The sequence below is a fragment of the Jaculus jaculus genome, chromosome 3 (genome assembly GCF_020740685.1).
Source record: "Jaculus jaculus isolate mJacJac1 chromosome 3, mJacJac1.mat.Y.cur, whole genome shotgun sequence".
Classification (NCBI taxonomy): Eukaryota; Metazoa; Chordata; class Mammalia; order Rodentia; family Dipodidae; genus Jaculus; species Jaculus jaculus.
The window spans coordinates 65238714-65258225 of NC_059104.1; the positions used below are offsets into that span (position 1 = coordinate 65238714).

Genomic DNA, 19512 nt, shown 5'->3' on the forward strand with positions numbered 1-19512 from the left:
AAAGCTCTTGGTGAAAAACACCAAGGTCTCTGGGGCAATAAAAAAAAATATGTGTGGGCTTAATTACAAATATTTACATTCGAAACAGGTAAGTTAGCTACTCAGCTGCTGATACCAACAATTCACAGGTATTCCAAAAGTTCTGTGTGCACAGTAATTGTGACACTTGAATGCATAGAGTAAAGATAAGCTTCTGCAGTTTCTTACCTGCCACACCTACATGAAACTGCTTGCATTTTGAAAGCTGTACAACCAGAACTGGGCAAATACTTTTATTATTTCACATGAAACATACTTTAGGTACTACTGATTTCACTCATTTGTTCAACAACTTGTCCTAAAATCTCATCCACAACGTCAACATCATAATTGACTTGCTAAAGATTTGGATCAGGCACGATCATGGTAAGCAGCTGTCCTACATTCACTCGAAGAAATCGAAGTTTGAGGCTTTCCCCATCCATGAAATTTACAGACTCCTCAATGTTACTTGAAGTTGAAACATCAGTTCCTCTCTGCTGACTTGTGGATTTCAGTTGCTCAATTTCAGTTTTAAATTCTTCACACTGAGATCGAATTTGTGATTTTTTCCACTTCCAATAATTCAACCCCGTTTTTATATCAGTCCCTTTCCACAATGTACTTGTCCAGTCTTCTGAACACATCATCAAGCTGCACAGCCATTTCATCCATTTCGTTTTTAATTCTCACTGTTAGAACACCAGCTGCATTCAGCCTTCACGTGTTGCAGATCACTGCATTGTTTTTTCAGCCATTCTATCTCTTCCAAAGCTTGCTGGTACTGAGATACCATATGGTCTGGGCTTTCAGACCTGCCATTAATGCTCTCAAGTAAAAACACAGCATCAGTTTTGGTAGACTGATGGCAAGTCTCCTTCTTCACGTATTTGTCATTCAGTTCCAGTATCCTTTGCTGCAGTGCTTTGATTTGGTCAGCAAACACATCACACTGTCTCTTGTAATTATCTTTCTCTTGTATGACCAGAAGCAGCTCACTCCTTAGTTCTTGTAACTGACCATCAGCACTGCCTGCAGACTTATCCAAGGATACATGGGTTTCCTGGACCTTTGCTTCAGCTTCCACACAGGAAGGCAGCATCACTATGTCCTTTCCTGTACCTATTTCATCTTCAACAGTTTCTTCCTTTTTAACAATTAAACTTGGTGCGTCTGTCTGTGTGGCTGTAATAGTACCCTGATCACAACTAGATGACAGAGTGCTTGTGGAACCAGTGGGGCCACAAGGTTCAGTATCACCCACAAGTTCAACCTGAACACTACTCTGTTCCACAAGACTCTGTTCTAATTTAACGTCATGATCCACTACAGGTTTGGGAGTACTGTTTTCTTCCAAGATGATGACGTCTTCATCATCATCATCCTTCAAGGATGATTTTTCAAATACTGGATTACTTACTCTTGGATTCTTTGCATTCAAAATTGATGAACAAGGAGGAAATCTCCATTTCAGGCTGTTCTCAGGTTCAGATTGGGGTGAACCTCGATGATTATTCACAAGCCTTGGTGTAAAGGAACTTGTTGGTGGTGAAAGATGTGTTCTTGGAACAATTTCCTTCATTGGAGGAAAGCGCTGACTTGAAACAGGGTGTGTCAGAAACAACACTTCATGATTAATCTGAGGGATCACTTCTGGTTGTCAGATCCTTAATCTCTCCCTGTTGTTCTTCTTGTAGGTCTTCTCATAAGTGGGGTGCACTAGATCTTCATCTTCAGGCTCTCTGGAACTTCACAATTTCTGAACTGTGGGTCAGGGTTACTGGAGCAATACCATTTTTCTGGAAGTTGATCTATCCCATCTAGTAATTTTCGCTACTTTAGACAAGAATCACACTGATCCCACGTCTGATCAGGACGCTTCTGTGTCTTCAATTGGCAAATTCATAGGATATTCTGCATTTTTTTCACCTTCATTTGATTCCAATAATCATTCAGTTTGTCTCCTAGTGCAGTTATTGTAAGCCTGTACTCATTAGTGTAGTCAAAATCTTGTTTGTTATGAGTTGGCTTAAGGAAATTACACTCTATAATTCCCACAACTCTAACACCCATGTTGTTTGCCTTTAACTGACATCCAACTTTTTCATATGCTTTGATGAGTCGATTTCTGTGGTACATCATTATTCCACAATGATCCTTATTTCTACAGTTGAATCCAAAAGTAATTTGTACAGTTTTAGTTAGAAATTTTGGTCGGTAAACATCGCGTTCAATGTAAGCAAGACTCTTCAACACAAGCTGGGTCTTCACTTTCTGTCCACATAGAATGATCTGCATTCTTGGCTTTAGGTATAAAGTGCTGCACTACACCCTCAAGGAATAGTCACTCTCAGGGGCAATTTGGTCCATCCTTTCTTGTTTCTTGTACCCTTTCTTCCCCGCAATCTCATCTAAATCCTCAGGAATCCTGATGTCCTATTTATCCTTATCAAAGTCAAACTCTGTTGCATTTTTGTAGCTTCTAAGATTCCAAATGATGATCCTTGTCCCCTTCTTACCCATGATAGCATTAAGTTCTGCCAGCAACTTCTCTTACGTGGAAAACAGAGAATGTTCCAGAATTGCAGCAAGGCTTGCTTTTGATTCTGTTAAATTAATCATCTGTCGGTGCCACTATCGGGACAAGAACATGCTCTGCCTTTATGACTTCCAAATAGGCCTGTGACAAGAAGCCCACACTCATGGTTTCTCCATTCTTGGTAAAAACAATTGCATCTTTACCCAAATGCATAGACCCTGACTTGAAGCCATTCCCATATAATCCAACTGGGACATGACTGTTCACAGTGACTTTATCACTGAAGCCAAAGCTCAGCATTTTATGCAACTTATCTGTTGCCTTGCCATTCCCATTATCAGTGAATGTCAAGCAGATTCGCTCACTTATCACTGTCTTGTCAATCCATATCTGTTTAGCATTCACATCAGGATTATAAGCGTTATAAAGCAGTGCATGTGTCGGGAGTTCACTGAGGCCCTGGTGGACCCAAACTCTTTTCTTCCTCTCTCAAGTAAATAATTAAATCTACGGTAGGAAGCTTCTTCAGGGTGTAACGGTGCACACCTTTAATCCCAGTGCTCAGGAGGCCCAGGTAGGAGGATGGCCATGAGTTCAAGGCCAGCCTGAGCTATTAATTCAGCAACTGCACTGAATGGCCAAGTATGACTAGTAGAATTTGTATGTAAAATCTTTGGGCAAAGTGCACTGAGGTGGATCCCACTGGGTGGCTGTGCCATCTTGAGCGACCTACAAAGCCGGGACCGGCCTCGGCTGCGGAGGCTGCGAGGCTACTGTGCGTGTATGTGTCTCATTCTTCTTTCCTAAACAGCCTTTCTAGGCTTAGGAAGCAAGGATGGTGGCTACAGAAAGTACCACAAAGAAAATACTTTTTTTTTTTAATTTTTTATTTATTTATTTGAGAGTGACAGACACAGAGAGAAGGACAGATAGAGGGAGAGAGAGAGAATGGGCGCACCAGGGCTTCCAGCCTCTGCAAACGAACTCCAGACGTGTGCGGCCCCCTTGTGCATCTGGCTAACGTGGGACCTGGGGAACCGAGCCTCGAACCGGGGTCCTTAGGCTTCACAGGCAAGCATTTAATCGCTAAGCCAGCTCTCCAGCCCAAGAAAATACTTTTTTAACAATTAATTATTTAGTGTGTGTGTGTGTGTCTGCACATGCATGTACGGGTGTGCTTGCCACGGTGTGAGCATTTTCAGGTCAGAGGAGAACGTTGAGGTGTTATCTGTGTTCCACTTTCTTTGATTTGTTCCTTTTTAATTTGGGGGGGGCTATTTGAAAAATTATTATTTATTTGTGGAAGAGAGAATGGGTATGCAGGAATAGTGCAACCTACAGCTGAAAGATCATATGATGAGACATGGGATAAATGCTATTGTGTTTGCATCCCTGTCAATTTCTTCAAATGTGTCACTAGTGAGATTTTCAGCTCCCATTCTAGATCCATTCATTGGGATCAGATTTAGCAAGATTCAGTGTGGCTATTTGTGTGTGTGCATGTGTGTGCATGCATGTGTGCGTGTGTATGCATGTGTGTGTGTGCACGTGCACGCATGCAGCTTCAAGCACAGTCATTTATTCTCTCGTGGTACTGGCAGAATTGGTTCCTCCTGGGAAGTGGGAGTCTGCTCCAGGTCTCTTCTCATTCCTCGTCCTCTGCTGGCATCTTTGGCCTATAGAAACTTCACCCTGATGGGTGCCTTCATCTTCTGAAAGAAGGACACAACACGGACACACACTGCCACAGCCATTCTTGAGTCCCATGTGGTGCACTGAGGGAATGTCACTGTGGCTGCTGCTAAGCCACTCCCAGGTCAGCACATGAGAGGTAATGTCACCACAGTCAAGAACAAGCAAGCTGATGAGTCAGTTCTAATCTCCTTTCATGGATAATTAAGTGGAAAGGACTACAATTCCAGTTCTACATGTTAAATGCGTCTGTTCATCCAAACAATCTCAGTAGTAAATAGTTCTCTACAGTACAATCTGAGCAGAAGGGACTTTTACCTTTTCAAGTTTTAGTTTTGTTTTCTCCCTCTAGCCCAGGCTGACCTGGAATTCACTCTGTAGTTCTCAGGCTGGCCTCGAACTCACAGCAATCCTCCCACCTCAGCCTCCCAAGTGCTGAGATTAAAGGCATGTGCCACCGTGTCCAGTTTGACCTTAGGTGTTTTGGTCATTTGCCAAATCCTTGGGTTCTCCAAGTCCTGGTAGCCTCAGCAAAGCCTGGTCGCACTACAGCCCCTCCCCTCCCAGGCCTCCGTAACCCAAGTGCACTTCAGTAGGTTCCCAGGTGGCTCCTTGCACCTTATGCTTTGAGAAGTTCAACTCTACAAGTCTCTTGACATTTCTGGACATCATGGGGGTTGTGTTATTGTTTGTTTACCACTTGGCTACTCTCCCGTGTTCCTGAACCGTGGGACTAGGGGCTGGACACCATTCTGCATAGCATTGCTCTGCCCTGTACAATAGCAAGGCCTCAGGGGAAAGATTCAGCTTTCCTTCCTCCTACGATGAAGATAAAATTTTCTTAGACATTTATGTCAGCAACTCTCAAGAAAAAAAAATTAGTATATGAACTGATGGTGATTATTTTTTAAAATGTATTTACTAGAGAGAGGAAGAGACGAAGCACAGGTGTGCCAGGGCCTCTTACAACTGCAAACAAACTCCAGATTCATGTGGTGCATCTGTCTGTATGGGGGTACTGGGGAATCCAATCTGGGCTAGCAGGTTTTGCAAGCAAGCGCCTTTATCCATTGAGCCTTTTCCCAGCCCATGGTGATGCTTTTGTTATCATAGAATTATAGGAACAAAATCAATGATGAAACCATAATGCTTTCTGGGGGAAAATACTAAAGTAGAAAGAAAAGTGGGTGAAATCAAAGGCAGTGGCTGGAAATGTGGCAGGAAATGACAAGAATATGAGTAATAAAAACTTACCCCGCCTATCTCTCTCCAGAGAGGGTTTTCCTCTTTCAAAGGCCCGTGGGCCTCTCATCCCAGTGACTTGCCCTGTCCTGTAGTCTGTGGGAGGAATTAATAGCAAGTGTGAGATACCTACTTCTACTTTGTAGAGCAGTCGTGCATGAATTCAGATGAACATACGGCCTCCTTATAGCTAGAACTTGACAAAGACAGAGTCTGCCTAACTTCTCCCTGTGTAAGGAAACAGGAGTGGGATAGCTCTTTCTTCTATAGAAAATAATATGTACACAGTCATCCTGGTTTTCTTTTTAAAATTATTTTGTTTTATTTATTTGAGAGAGAGAGAATGAGAGAGAAAGAGGCAGATAGAGAGAATAGGTATACCAGGGCCTTTGGCCCTGTAAACAAACCCCAGACACATGTACTACCTTGTGCATCTGGCCTACATGGGTCCTGGGGAATTGAACCTGGGTTCTTTGACTTCACAGGCAAGCACCTTAACCACTAAGCCATCTCTCCAGAGCCCTCCTCCTGGTTTTCTCTCCTGATTTCATCCTTCCTTGTTGGCTCTACCCAGCCATTGAAACTATCTGACTTTCCCTCCTTCTCTTCCTAGATCCAACCTTCTAAAGGTGTTCCCTGGAGCTTGGTCCTTGAAACTTTTCTCTGTCAATATGCTTTCATTTGATTGTACAATCCATTTCCGTGACACTTTATGTTCTTTTCTTTCAAAATACTTCTATTTGTTTATTCATAAGTAGAGAGAGATAGAAGAGGGACAGAGAGATAGAGAAAATGGGCACACCAGGGCATTTAGCCATTGCAAATGAACTCCAGATTCATGTGTGCACTGTGCATCTGGCTTTACTTGAGTACAGGAGAATTGAACCCAGGTAGTTAGGCTTTGCAAGCAGGTGACTTAACCACTGATCCATCTCTCCAGCCCCTAATTTTTAAAAAATATTTTGTATTTATTTGAGAGAGAGAAAGGAGAGAGAGAGAATGGGGATGCCAGGGCCTCCAGCCAATGCAAAAAACACATGCGCCCCCTTGTGCATCTGGCTTACATGGGTCCTGAAGAATGGAACCTGGGTCCTTTGACTTTTCAGGCAAACACCCTAGCCACTAAGCCATCTCTCCAGCCCCCTTACTTACCCTGTAGCCCAGGCTGGCCGTGAGCTCACAGAAATCTTCCATCATCAGACTCTGGAGTGCTGGAATTAAAGGTGTATGTCACTACACCTGGCTAAAACCCAATTCTTTTCCATTATAGCATTGCCCACCATTTTTAATTTTTTTTTGAGACATGGTAGTCCAAAATGGCCTAGAGCTCACTGTTTAGTACAGGCTAGCCTTGAACTTGCAATCCTCTTGCTTCAGGATTCCAAGTAGGTATTTATCTGTTTAGTAACTACCACTACCACTAGAGTATAAACTCCACAAAGGGAGACTTTCTTAGATTAGTTCTATTTTTTTTAATTAATTAATTTATTTGACACAGAGAGGCAGAGAGAGAATGGACGCACCAGGCCTCTAGCCACTGCGATTAACCTTCATATGTGTGTGCACTTTGTGCATCTGACTTTACGTGGGTATTCGGGAATCAAACCCAACCCTTAGGCTTTGCAGGCAAGCACCTTAATTGCTGAGTCATCTCTCTAGCCCATATTGGTTCTATTGACAGAAAAGAACTTGATGGAAGGTGATATAGCTCAGTGTTAGCCTTTGCTTAGCATAGGAGACCAGGGTTCCATCCCCAGCACCACACACACACACACACACACACACACACACACACACGTGCGTGTGTGAGCATACTTAGCATTTACTGTACGCTCAATAAGTATTTGTTGAAAATTGAAGTCTGGTCAACTCCTAGGGAAGCAACTCTACTCTGTATTCAGTGATGATCCAAACTGCTGAGTAAGCCACGTATGCGTTCGCCTTTTCTCCCAAAAATGTTTTGCTAATAGTGTTCTAATTAAAAGTTTTTCTGTTTCATGCTGTTGATGGAACTTAGGGGGTACCGCTGAGCTATACCGCCAACCAAAATTGTTCTTATTTAATTTGTTATTTATGTGTTCATGTGCTGACAGATTTTTATCCGTCATGGCAGATTTGTAGTACTCACCTCATAGTAATGGGAAACTGTGCTCCATTATTTTGCATTTCACCGGGTTGACGAAGCTGAGGTTTCCCTGTGTGTCCGGCAGAGGGCGCAGCCGAGTCGCGGCTGCGGCGCAGGGTGGGGTCGGGACAGCCGGGGTAGGAAGCCGCGGCGCATCCGCTGGACTCCTTCCAACTGCTGCGCGGAAAAGCGCGGCCCAGTAGGAGGCGGAGGTGTCCAAGCTCCGCTGAGCGTCTTCTGAACTTGGAAAGGTTTTGAAAAAGACGGATTTCTGGGCGGCATCCCCAGCAGGAAGTGGGCGGGCTTTGGCTCCCGCTGATATCCGTGGTGAGGGGGTTCTGAACCCTTTGCTGGAGCTTCCGAGAGCCAGCCCAGAGCTGAAGGTGCGAGGACGAGGCCCACCCGCGCCCCCCTCCGCCTTGTACAGTGCAGGTGCTTTTTGAAAAGACGGACCAGACCGCCTCCTCCTAAGGATGCTTTAAGCTGAAGGGCTTGGGGCTGTCAGCGCGGGCAGCAAGGGTCCAGTGCTGGTCAGTCTGCGCTGAATCAGAGGAGAGTGGGCTTCCATGTGGAGGCGGGCGTGGCTGATCTAGTGATCTGGGAACTGGAGGATTCTAGGCTCTCTCCGCCTCTGCTGCTCTTTAGTCCACTAGATTTTATTGTAGGCGCAGGTGAGAAAGGTAGGAGGAGATAGGGGTCTCTAATTAGAAGAGATTTTATGCAGCATCTAGGAACCCTATTGTATTTCTTTCTTGCTTGCTTTTTTTATTTTTTGGTTTTTCGAGGTAGGGTCTCACTAGCCCAGGCTGACCTGGAATTAACTATGGAGTCTCAGGGTGGCCTCGAACTCACAGCAATCCTCCTACCTCTGCCTCCGAGTGCTGGGATTAAAGGCATGTGCCACCACGCCCGGCTTTTTTATTGTATTTCTTAAATATGCGGGAGGGTTCAGAAAAGTCGAGAGATTTTTGGTAAGCAGGGAGCCATGGGGCCTGTGATTTCATCAGCGCACAACTACCTTGGACAGGTTTGTTTGGATCTTATTCTTGTTACAGAGAGAAAAATAAGGGTGACTTTCTTGAAAAATCGGGGACCCTGATTTTGGGTTCATTTTTATCATCTTGTCCAGTAGATCGGACTTACAACAGTAGAGAACTTATAATAAGAGTAATAGGGCTGGAGAGATGGCTTAGCGGTTAAGCGCTTGCCTGTGAAGCCTAAGGACCCGGTTCGAGGGACCCCAGGACTCACGTTAGCCAGATGCACAAAGGGGTGCACGCGTCTGGAGTTCGTTTGCAGTGGCTGGAGGCCCTGACGTCCATTTTCATTCTGTCGCTCTCAAATAAATAATTTTTAAAAGTATTTTTTAAAAGAGTAGAAATAATTGATGCTGTTGTTAAATTGCCTGGCACCCTCCAAGTACTCATGTGAACCTCACTTTGTTCTAATTTATTCACTCATCAACATTTAACTGTTTAGAGGAGCGGAAGAAGGGGTGAGGTACTGCAGCGAGCAAGGGTGCGGTCTAGTGGCAAGAGACTGCCAAACACAGCCCACCCAGGATTTCAACTGGGGTAAAGACAGCGAGAAAACCCTAGTGCGGTGATGTGAGAGTGTCGGGGAACTGAGCCTGTGTGTCATGGACCGACTCTCCAAGGGGGTGGTATTTGAGCAGAGACCAAGACCGTGGGAAAGCACTGCACATCAGGATCTAGGAGGAAAACTTTCTAGGCAGAGGAAAACAAAGTCACCAAGAGCCCAAAGAGTCAATTTAGTATGCTGGAAGGAACCAGAAAAACTGGTGCTGTGGAAACTCAATGAGAGGGCCAATCCGGGAATGTGCTGGGCAGGCCTGGGGCAGGAACCGAGGCTGGAAACTGCTGCAGAGGAGACCAGATGGGACTGGTCAAGCCTGCAGCTTGGCCCTGCTGGGCCTTCCCTGGCACAGGAGCTACTCTCTCTTCCTGTGGGAGAAATGTCACCAGGGCAGGGTGGGACTTGGGAGCAGGAGTGGAAAATTTTGGAACATAGTTGCACAAAGATAAGGCTGGCCATTATTTAACTTGGTTCATGCACAGGGAACTGAGGTAGGAGGGTCTGAATGGTGACCCCATCTTAGTTTCCTTCCAAATCATGCCCCACATATCCTGCCATTAGGCCTGTGGCTGCCAACCTCTCTGGGTGCCCTCATGGGGCCTTTCCATTCAGCCCTTCCCTGCTCTCCTCTCCCCAGGCCGCTTCCTCTCTTAGCAGCCACCTGGTTGGGCAGGGAGCTCTCGGAGTGACTGCCACCATGCTCGGCCTGTGAGTTCTCGGGCTTCTAGTCCCAGTGAAATTAGAGCCATTTCTTTTTGTGTAGACGGCTATCTCTAGTTCATACCTAGTTCCTCCTCCTGTGTATTAAATGACGCCATGGGCTCTCCAGTCACCTCTGGACCCCTTAGGAGACTTCCCCAGGGCCAGAGAGGCATCGTGAATAGCATATCCAGTGACACAAGTTAATTAGGATTTTATGTTATATAAGATATATTAATGCATATTTTATTGTGTGTGTGCCTGCACATGTGGAGGTTGAAGGACAGCTTTCGGATCAGGCCTGCCTCCCCACTTCATCTGAGGCAGGGTTTCTCTCTCTGGATCTCAGAACACTGCTGTTGTATTCTTGGTGAGTCTGCTGTGAGTGCCCAGGAAAGTCTCCTGTCTTCACCTCATCTTGCTGTCAGTGTCCTGTGATTACAGAAACCAGCCATATTTCCCCCAGTGTGTTCTGGGGATCAAACTTGGGCACTCAAGCTTGAGTGTTGAGTACTTTATCCATGAGCTGTGACCCCAGCCCCAGGATTATATTTTATTGTGGGTATTACAAATAAATGTCTCCAGCTTTGTTTTTTTAATTTATTTTTTATTGACAGCTTCCATAATTGTAGGCAATATAATTCCTCCCCTCTCCCCACTTTCCCCTTTGCAACACCACTCTCCATCATATCCCCTCGCCCTCTCAATCAGTCTCTCTTTTATTTTGATGTCATGATCTTTTCCTCCTATTATGATGGTCTTGTGTAGATAGTGCCAGGCACTGTGAAGTCATGGATATCCAGGCCATTTTGTGTCTGGAGGAGCATGTTGTAAGAAGTCCTTCCCTTCCTTTGGCTCTTTCATTCTTCCTGCCACCTCTTCCCCAGTGGACCCTGAGCCTTGGAAGATGTGATAGAGATATTTCAGTGCTGAGCATTCCTCTATCACTTCTCCCCAGCACCATGGTGCCTTCTGAGTCATCCCAAGGTCAATGCCATCTGAAAAGAGAAGCTTCTCTAACCAAAAGTGAGAGTAGCATTAATATATGGGTATGAACATTAAAAGAAGTGCTTACTGGGCAGTTTGGTGAGCATAGTATATACATGTAGCCAGACAGCAGCAGACGTTACACCCCTAGGGCTCATGACTACCCCTGTTGTAGATTTTCAGTATCAGGGATGTATTTGCTCCCATGGAGCAGACCTCTAGTCCAATTAGAGAGAGGTTGGTTTCCCTCAACAGAAATGCCACAATTGCACCCATTGGCTCATTTGGCCTGGCTAGCCAAATTTAAGGCTTGCAGTGTCCACTGTTGCGTGTCTTCACTGGTGATTTCTCTCACTCCCATGGAACTGCAGCTTTCTCTCAGCTGGTCTACACGAAGGAAGCTTTTAGCTCAACATCAGCAGGATTTCTCAGTGACCTCACAGCCCAAGTAGGTGGAGTCTTCAGCAATAGGGTCTTACCATCTATTCCTGATAGGAAACCAAAAGCTTTGGCAATGGCCTGTAATGTTTGGGGGGTATCAGTGTCCTCCCTACTCACTGGAAGGTTATCAGCTTTGGGTTTTGAATAAAAGAGAAGCAGACCCTACTCCCTCCAGGATTCACCTGAGTGGTCACTGTGCTCAAAAATCGCCTAGGCACTGCCTAGAAAAAGATTAGGTTCAATTTGCTCCATTCATTCATGTTTGTATAAATCCCTACTATGAGCCAAGTCCTGGGGGCCACAATTAGGTCTTTGAACTTCAGGAAATCATATTAGAAACACAGTGCCAGGTATAATCTGTGTTGGTTTAAATCATATGTTTTCTCATAAATTCATGTGTTCTGAATGCTTGGTCCCCTGCTGGAGGCAACTTGGGAGGTGGAGCCTTGCTGGAGGTGGTGTGTTTCTGGTGGTAGGTGTTCGGGTTGTTAGAGCCATCTCCCCCTTGGCAGAGTTCAGCTCACTGTCCTGCTGCTGCTTGCCATCTACTGTGGCAGACGTGATGTCCTGTCTCAGCTCCGTGCCATTCTTCCCTGCCATCATGAAGCTCCCTTCAAGACTGACGGTAAGCCCAGATAAACCCTTTTCTCCCCTCAGCTGCTTTTGCTTGGATGCTTTGACCTGGCAACGAGAAGGTAACCACAGTGAGAGACCCTTTCTGAATAAGGTGGGAGAGCAATTGAGGACACAGCCTCTGACCTCAACACACACTTGCACCAGCCCCTCCCCCTCCACACACAAGAAAGACAAAGTGGTAGGAGCCTTGGATCTGTACAGACAGTGCACCTCGCCAGGGCCTCCTGACCTGCCGCTGCAGATGAACTCCACGTGCATGCGGGAATTGGGGAATTGAACCTGGGCTGCAGGCTTCACAAGTAATTGCATTTAACTGCTGAGCCATCTCTCCAGTCAATTATTTATTTTTTATACATGTACCTTATTTATTTACTTGAGAGAAAGAAAGAGAAAGAGGGAAAGAATGGCATGTCAGGGCCTCTAGCCACTGAAAATGAACTCCATGCCACCTTGGGTCTATCTGGCTTACATGGGTAGTAGGGAATCAAACCTGGGTCCTTTTGTTTTTCTTTTTCTTTTTCTTTCTTTCTTTCTTTCTTTCTTTCTTTCTTTCTTTCTTTCTTTCTTTCTTTCTTTCTTTCTTTCTTTCTATCTGGCAAGCATCTTAAACCACTAAGCCATTTCTACAGCCCATTGTCTTTTTTTTTTTTTTTTTTCTTTGAGGTAGGGTCTCAATCTAGCTCATGCTAACCTGGAATTCACTATGTAGTCTGTAGTTTCAGGGTAGCCTTGAACTCACAGAGATGCTCCTACCTCTGCCTCCCAAGTGCTAGTTAAGGGCATGCACCACCATGCCTGGCCCATTGTCATTGGGGGGGGGATTTTTTTATTTTTTGAGGTAAGGTCTTGCTGCAGCCCAGGCTGACCTAGAATTCATTATGCAGTCTCAGAGTGGCCTCGAACTCATGACAATCCTCCTACCTCTGCCTCCCGAGTGCTGAGATTAAAGGCATGTGCCACCAGGCCTGGCCCATTGTCATTTTTTTATGTTCATTCTGGTTTAACTTTTTGTCATTTAAATTTTAATAAGTAATAAAAGTAAAAAAATTAAAATTTTACTGAATGTTTCCTAAGATTAATGAAACTAAAAAGTTAATAAATTGCATGAAAAATGTGTGTGTGTGTGTGTGTGTGTGTGTGTGTGTGTGTGTGTGTTGTGGCATGCATGCCACGGTGCATATGTGAGGGTCACAGGACAACTTTGAGATGTGCTCCACCTTCTTCGAGACAGGGTCTCTTTCTACTGTAAACAAATGGCCAGACCACAAACAAAAGTCAGACTAGCTGAGCTTTGGATTCTCGTGGCTCTGACTCTAATTATGCAGACAAGTTGGGATTACAGATCTGCACACCACTTTGCATCCAGCTTTACATGAGTGCTGGGCAGTTGAAGCTGGGCCAGCAGGCTTTGCAATAAGCTCTCTTTTTTTTTTTTAAATATTTATTTATTTATTTGAGAGAGACACAGAGAGAAAGACAGATAGAGGGAGAGATAGAGAATGGGCGCGCCAGGGCTTCCAGCCTCTGCAAACGAACTCCAGACGCGTGCGCCCCCTTGTGCATCTGGCTAACGTGGGACCTGGGGAACCGAGCCTCGAACCGGGGTCCGTAGGCTTCACAGGCAAGCGCTTAACCGCTAAGCCATCTCTCCAGCCCGCAATAAGCTCTCTTAACCACTGAGTCATCTCCCCAGCCCTTAAACAACTTTTTAAAATTTATTTATTTATAGGCAAGGAGAGAGAGAAAGAGAAAGAGAGAATGGGTGCATCAGAGCCCTTGCTGCTGCAAATGAACTCCAGACACAAGTGCCACTTTGTGCATCTGGCTTTACGTGGGTACTGGGGAATCGAACCCAGGCCATCAGACTTTGCAAGCCAGCATCTTAACTATTGAGCTATCTCTCCAGTCCCTTGAACAATTTTGGGGGGTTTTCAAGGTTGGGTCTCACTCTAGCCCAGGCTGACCTGCTGGCCTTGAATTCATAGGGATCCTTCTACCTCAGCCTCCCCAGTGCTGGGATTAAAGCCATGTTAGCCACCACATCTCGCAATTATATATATATATATATATATATATATATATATATATATATATATGTTTTTTATTTTTTTCCGAGGTAGGGTCTCACTCTGGCCCAGGCTGACTTGGAATTCACTTTGTAGTCTCAGGATGGCCTCGAACTCAAGGCGATCCTTCTACCTCTGCCTCCTAAGTGCTGGGATTAAAGGTGTGTGCCACCACGCCTGCCTTCATTATAATTATTTTTGATAGAATGTTTCACTATGGTACCTTGTTTTCCAGAAAGCACGATCTGAAGCAAATGTTAGGATGCTAACACTTAATTAGATGCACAAGATTGAGCATGCCAGTAGAGGAAAGAGGAAGTAGACAAGGACAGATGCTCTAAGATACGATGTTGGCCTGGCTGTGGATTGTACCAAGCTGTGAAAAGACCTAGCAGGTTTGCTCCTTAGATATAACCACTCCTACAGGAGTCTCCAGGAAGATCCATACATTTTATTTTATTTTTTTTTTGAGGTAGGGTCTCCTTCTAGCCCAGACCGACCTGGAATCACACTTAGGCTGACCTTGAACTCACTGTGATCCTCCTACCTCTGCCTCCAAAGTGCTGGGATTAAAGGCATGTGCCACTATGCCACAGTTTTCCTTGATTCTTTTTTTAAATTTTTATTTGTTTTATAAGACAGGCAGACAGAGAGGAGAGAGAGAGGATGGGCTGATAGGGCCTCTAGCCACTGCAAACAAACTCCAGATGCATGAGCACTATCTTGTGCATCTGGCCTTATGTGGGAACTGGGGAATCGAGCCTAGGTCCTTAGGCTTTGCAGACAAGCGCCTTAACCACTAATCCATTTCTCCAGCCCTAATCCAACATTCTTGATGCTCTCAAACACAGTCTGGGTTCAAGATGTGTTTGAGTGGTTCCAGCCAACCCGCTGCCCTTTGAATGGAAAGGTGGAGTGGATGTGGGGTCAGGCCCTTTGATGTCACACTACTTACTTTGCATGTTATGAAAACCTGATTGAATAATACAGCTGCAGAAACTTGCTCAGATCAATCTCACAACAGTCTCATGTATGAAATCTAGAATACAACTTTATTTATACTCAGTGAAAAAGATGGAATAGGCCAAGCATAATGGCTCATACCTATAACCCCAGCACTTGGGAGGAGGAAGCAGGAGGATTGCCATTAGTTCCAGGCCAACTTGAGCTACACAGTGTGCTCTAGGATGGTCTTGAACTTGAGCAATCCTGTTGCCTGGGATTATGTAAGTGTGTGCCACTACATAGTATGTAGATGTATATATATCATAAACTCAGGATTTACTAAAATTCATTTTAAGCTGAATGTATGTGTGTGTATATATATATATGTGTGTGTGTATATATGTGTGTGTGTGTGTGTGTGTGTGTGTATATATATATATGTATGTATATATTACAATGAATAACAATATGATTGGACATATCAGCTAACTGAATTTTTTGTGTGTGCTACTGGGACATGACCCAGGTTCTTGTGCATGCCAGGCAAGTGCTCTGCCATTGTACCATATCAACAGCTCAAATTAACCGTATTCATAGAAAAATCATTCTGATTTGTTCAACAGCCAGGGACTTGGACCCAAACAGAGGTCAACTCTGAAGGTCAACAAAAGCAATACCTAAGGAAAGACATATAAACCCACCAAAGTCATCCTATGAAATCCTTCTTGCACTAACATTTGTCTTGATATAACATCTGTATTGCTGGCAACAAGCCTTTTAACCTGCATGATCGCACGATGTTTCCTAAGACCCTTTGACTCTCCAGATGAATTCCACTGTAGTTCGTGTATTTCCCTGCCTTGTCGTCTCTGAATATTCATGTCAAGGTCACCTTCCATTTATCAGCGCCTCTCGATTCAGCTTACAGTGCAAAGAAGATATTTGGCCTTGGGACTTTTTCCACTGTGGAAGAATGCTTCTCAACATGTTTTCTTCAGTCACTCAAAATGTTTCTCCAGGGAACCTTCATGCATTTAATTGCCTTTTCTGGGTCTTACTGTTTTCTCTGAGATGTTCTGGACTCTGGGGAGATGAGAAGTTCTACAGGAGAGGAATGTTCAAGGGCAAAGGATAAACAAGCTGAGTCTGGAGGAAAGAAAGCCTGTGGCAAAATTCAAGCTTCTCCATCAAGCAAGTCCATATCGGGTAGTATTCCCGCACAAGTGTTATGTTCACCGCTGCTAACGCGAAGCACACAGCAGGACACCCACCTCCACCTGCAACGAGGTAGACACAAACACATACAAGGGATGTGCCAGGTAGATTGATTGGTGATGACATAGCTGTTACAGTCCGTGTGAGAGAATTACAGACCACCATGTTTGTTTGTTTAAAATAAGAGGTCTTAAAATGTATTTTATTTATTTACTTATTTTGAGAGAGAGGCAGACAGAGAAAGAGAATGGGTGCATCAGGGCCTCCAGCTACCGCAAATGAACAGATGCATGTGCCACCTTGTGCATCTGGTTCAATGTGGGTACTGGGAAATCAAACCTGGGTTCATAGGCTTTGCAAGCAAGCACCTTAGCTGGTGACTGAGATGGGCCCATGCTTGGAGCTCTCAGTGAAGATGCTCAGGTGTGCAGCATTTAAATTTTTTCCCTTTTTATTGACAGCTTCCATACTTACAGACAATAAATCATAATTCCTTTCCCTCCCCCACTTTTCCCTTCACAGATCTATACCCCATCATATCTCCTCCCTCTCCATTAGTCTCTCTTTTATTTTGATGTTCATCTTTTCCATCTATTATGAGGGTCTTGTGAAGATAGTGCTAGGCACTGTGAGGTCATGGATATCAAGGCCAATTTCTGTCTGGTTGATTGCATTGTAAGCAGTTCTACCCTTCCTTCAGCTCTTACATTCTTTCCACCACCTCTTCCGCAATGGACCTTGAGCCTTGGGAGGTGTTGATAGAGATGTTTCAGTGCTGAACATTCCTCTCTCGCGTCTTCTTAGCACAATGGTGCCTTTTGAGTCATCCCAGTGGTCATCACCGTCTGAAAAGAAAAGCTTCTCTAACCAAAAGTGAGAGTAGCATTAATATATGGGTATGAACGTGCCACTATTGCACCTGTTGGCTCATTTGGCCTGGCTAGCCAAACTTGAGGCTTGCAGTTTCCACTGTTTTCACCACTGGTATCTTCTGTCTCCCATAAAGCTGTATGCAGAACAGCTTTTTCCAGCTTTCTTTCAGCTGGTCTACCAGCTCATGCCCAGTTTGATTTCTCAGTGAGTTTGCAGCCTAGGCATGTGGAGTCTTCAGCAATATGGTCTTATCATCTATTCCTGGTGGGAAACCAGGAGCCTTGGCAATAACCTGTAATGTTTTGGAGACATCTCCCTAGCCAACAGCTCACTGGAATGCATCCCATCCCTGGCACTGACAATTTTTCTAGTAAGTCTATGGCTTCTGGGTGTGCCATTATCCAGAAAAGTAGGCTGTCATGTGGCTTATTCATAATATCCTGAATTTTGATTATACCTCCCCCACATTCCTTTTACTCAGTCTCTTCCCCTGACCTCGCTTAAGCCATTCCACCTGCAGCAATCTGTCTATCTACTTAGATATATACAGTACCATCCCCTTAAGTCCTCCCTTCTCCTCCCTCCCTTATAGACCTTTTCTAGCTTACTGGCCTCTGCTACCAATATATACTCCAACTCACATTCAAGTCTGAACTAGGATCCGCATATAAGAGAAAACATGTGACATTTGGCTTTCTGGTAGTATAATCCTTTCCAGATCCATCCATTTCCCTGCAAATTTCATAATTTCATTACTGCTGAATAGAACTCCGTTGTGTAAATGGGCTACAACATTCTTTTAAATTTTTATTTTTTATTGATGACTTCCATGATTGTAAAAATTATCCCATGGTAATTCCCTCCCTCCCCCACTTTCCCCTTTGAAACTCCACTCTCCATCACATCCCCTCCCTCTCTCAATAACTCTCTTTTATTTTGATGTCATCATCTTTTCTACCTATTATGATGATCTTGTGTAGGTAGTGTCAGGCACTGTGAGGTCATGGATATCCAGGCCATTTTGTGTCTGGAGGAGCATGTTGTAAGGGGTCCTATCCTTCCTTTGACTCTTACATTCTTTCTGCCACCTCTTCCATAGTGGACCCTGAGTTATGGAACGTGTGATAGAGATATTTCAGTGCTGAGCATTCCTCTGTCACTTCTTCTCAGCACCAAAGTGCCATCTGAGTCATCTTAAGGTCACCACCATCTGAAAAGAGAGGTTCTGTAACCAAAAGTAAGAGTACCATTAATATATGCGTATGAACATTAAGAGAAGTACTTACTGGGCAGTTTGGTGAGCATAGTATATACATTTAGCCAGACATCAGCAGATGTTACACCCCTAGGGCTCATGACTAACCCTGTCGTAGGTTTTCAGTATCAGGGGTGTATTCCCTCCCATGGAGCAGGCCTCCAGTTCAATTAGAGTGTGGTTGTTTTCTCCCATAACAGACATGCCACTGTTTCACCTGTTGGCTCATTTGGCCTGGCTGGCCAAATATAAGGCTTGCATTGTCCACTGTTGAGTATCGTCTCTATCCCATTGAACTGCATGCTGCGTGGCTTTTTCCAGCTTTCTGTCATTTAGTCTACATGGAGGAGGTTTTCAGCTCAGCTCCAGTAGGATTTCTCAGTGACCTTGCAGACCAAGTATGTGGAGTCCTCAGCAGTAGGGTCTCACCATCTATTCCTGGTGGGAAACCAAGAGCCTTGGAAATGGCCTGTAATGTTTTGGGGCTATCAGTGACCTCCCTGGCCAACAACTCACTGGAAGGTATCCCATCCCTGGCACTGAACATTTTCTAGTGACAATCTATGGCTCCTGTGTGTTCCATTGTACAAAAAAGGTAGGTTTCTATATGACTTATTTGTATCCTCTTAGATTTCAATTAGCCCTCCCCCCACCTTTCCTCTACTGAATCTCTTCCCCTGACCTCACTTAGGCCTTTTCATTACCATTAGGGTAATGAATTTTTAATGGAAAAAGACCATAAAAATCACAATTACATCAGTTATTCTTTGGAATTGCAGGTGTTTCACCCATATATATCCTGGAGTTATCCTGAGTTTATACACCTGAGTCAACATATACTCTGGAGTTATCTTGAGTTTGTGTACCTGGGTCATGCTCAGGGTCGTGGGAAGCTCTGAGAATGCTGTCAATGCAGATGTGACCATCAGGGGGCTGGGGGAACCAGCAGCTGAAAGGTGCCTGAGCAGGCACACATGTAGTCAGGGCCTAATTAGGACTGGCATGGATGACATGATTGCTTTTTAGAAGCCACAAATCCTTGACTATTGGTATGGGGTAAATACTGAGTTCTTAAGGACTATTAGTTTAACTGAAGAGATCCTTTGTTTTATGAATTTTAAGAAACAATTTATTACACAGGGTCCTTTTGCAAGTCCTATGAAAAGGAGAACTCGGGGACCAG

The 19512-nt window shown here is 44.5% G+C and overlaps 1 protein-coding gene, 1 long non-coding RNA gene and 1 pseudogene across 2 annotated transcripts in view; 1 reads left to right on the plus strand and 2 right to left on the minus strand.

Annotated features, from left to right (window-relative positions):
* The window catches only part of Slc25a30 (solute carrier family 25 member 30), a 180685-nt gene that overhangs the window by 88984 nt on the left and 72189 nt on the right, over window positions 1–19512 (plus strand). The window contains exon 3 of the mRNA XM_045145318.1: window positions 11852–11964. The gene's annotated coding sequence lies outside the window, so the exon portion shown is untranslated. The remainder of the gene's footprint in view (window positions 1–11851; window positions 11965–19512) is intronic.
* LOC101603422 lies at window positions 216–3276 on the minus strand (annotated as a pseudogene).
* LOC123459331 lies at window positions 3660–7954 on the minus strand. The gene is made up of 3 exons (XR_006636216.1): window positions 7620–7954; window positions 5504–5587; window positions 3660–4269 (listed from the first exon to the last, which is right to left on the minus strand). It is a non-coding gene; the product is annotated as an uncharacterized LOC123459331 (long non-coding RNA).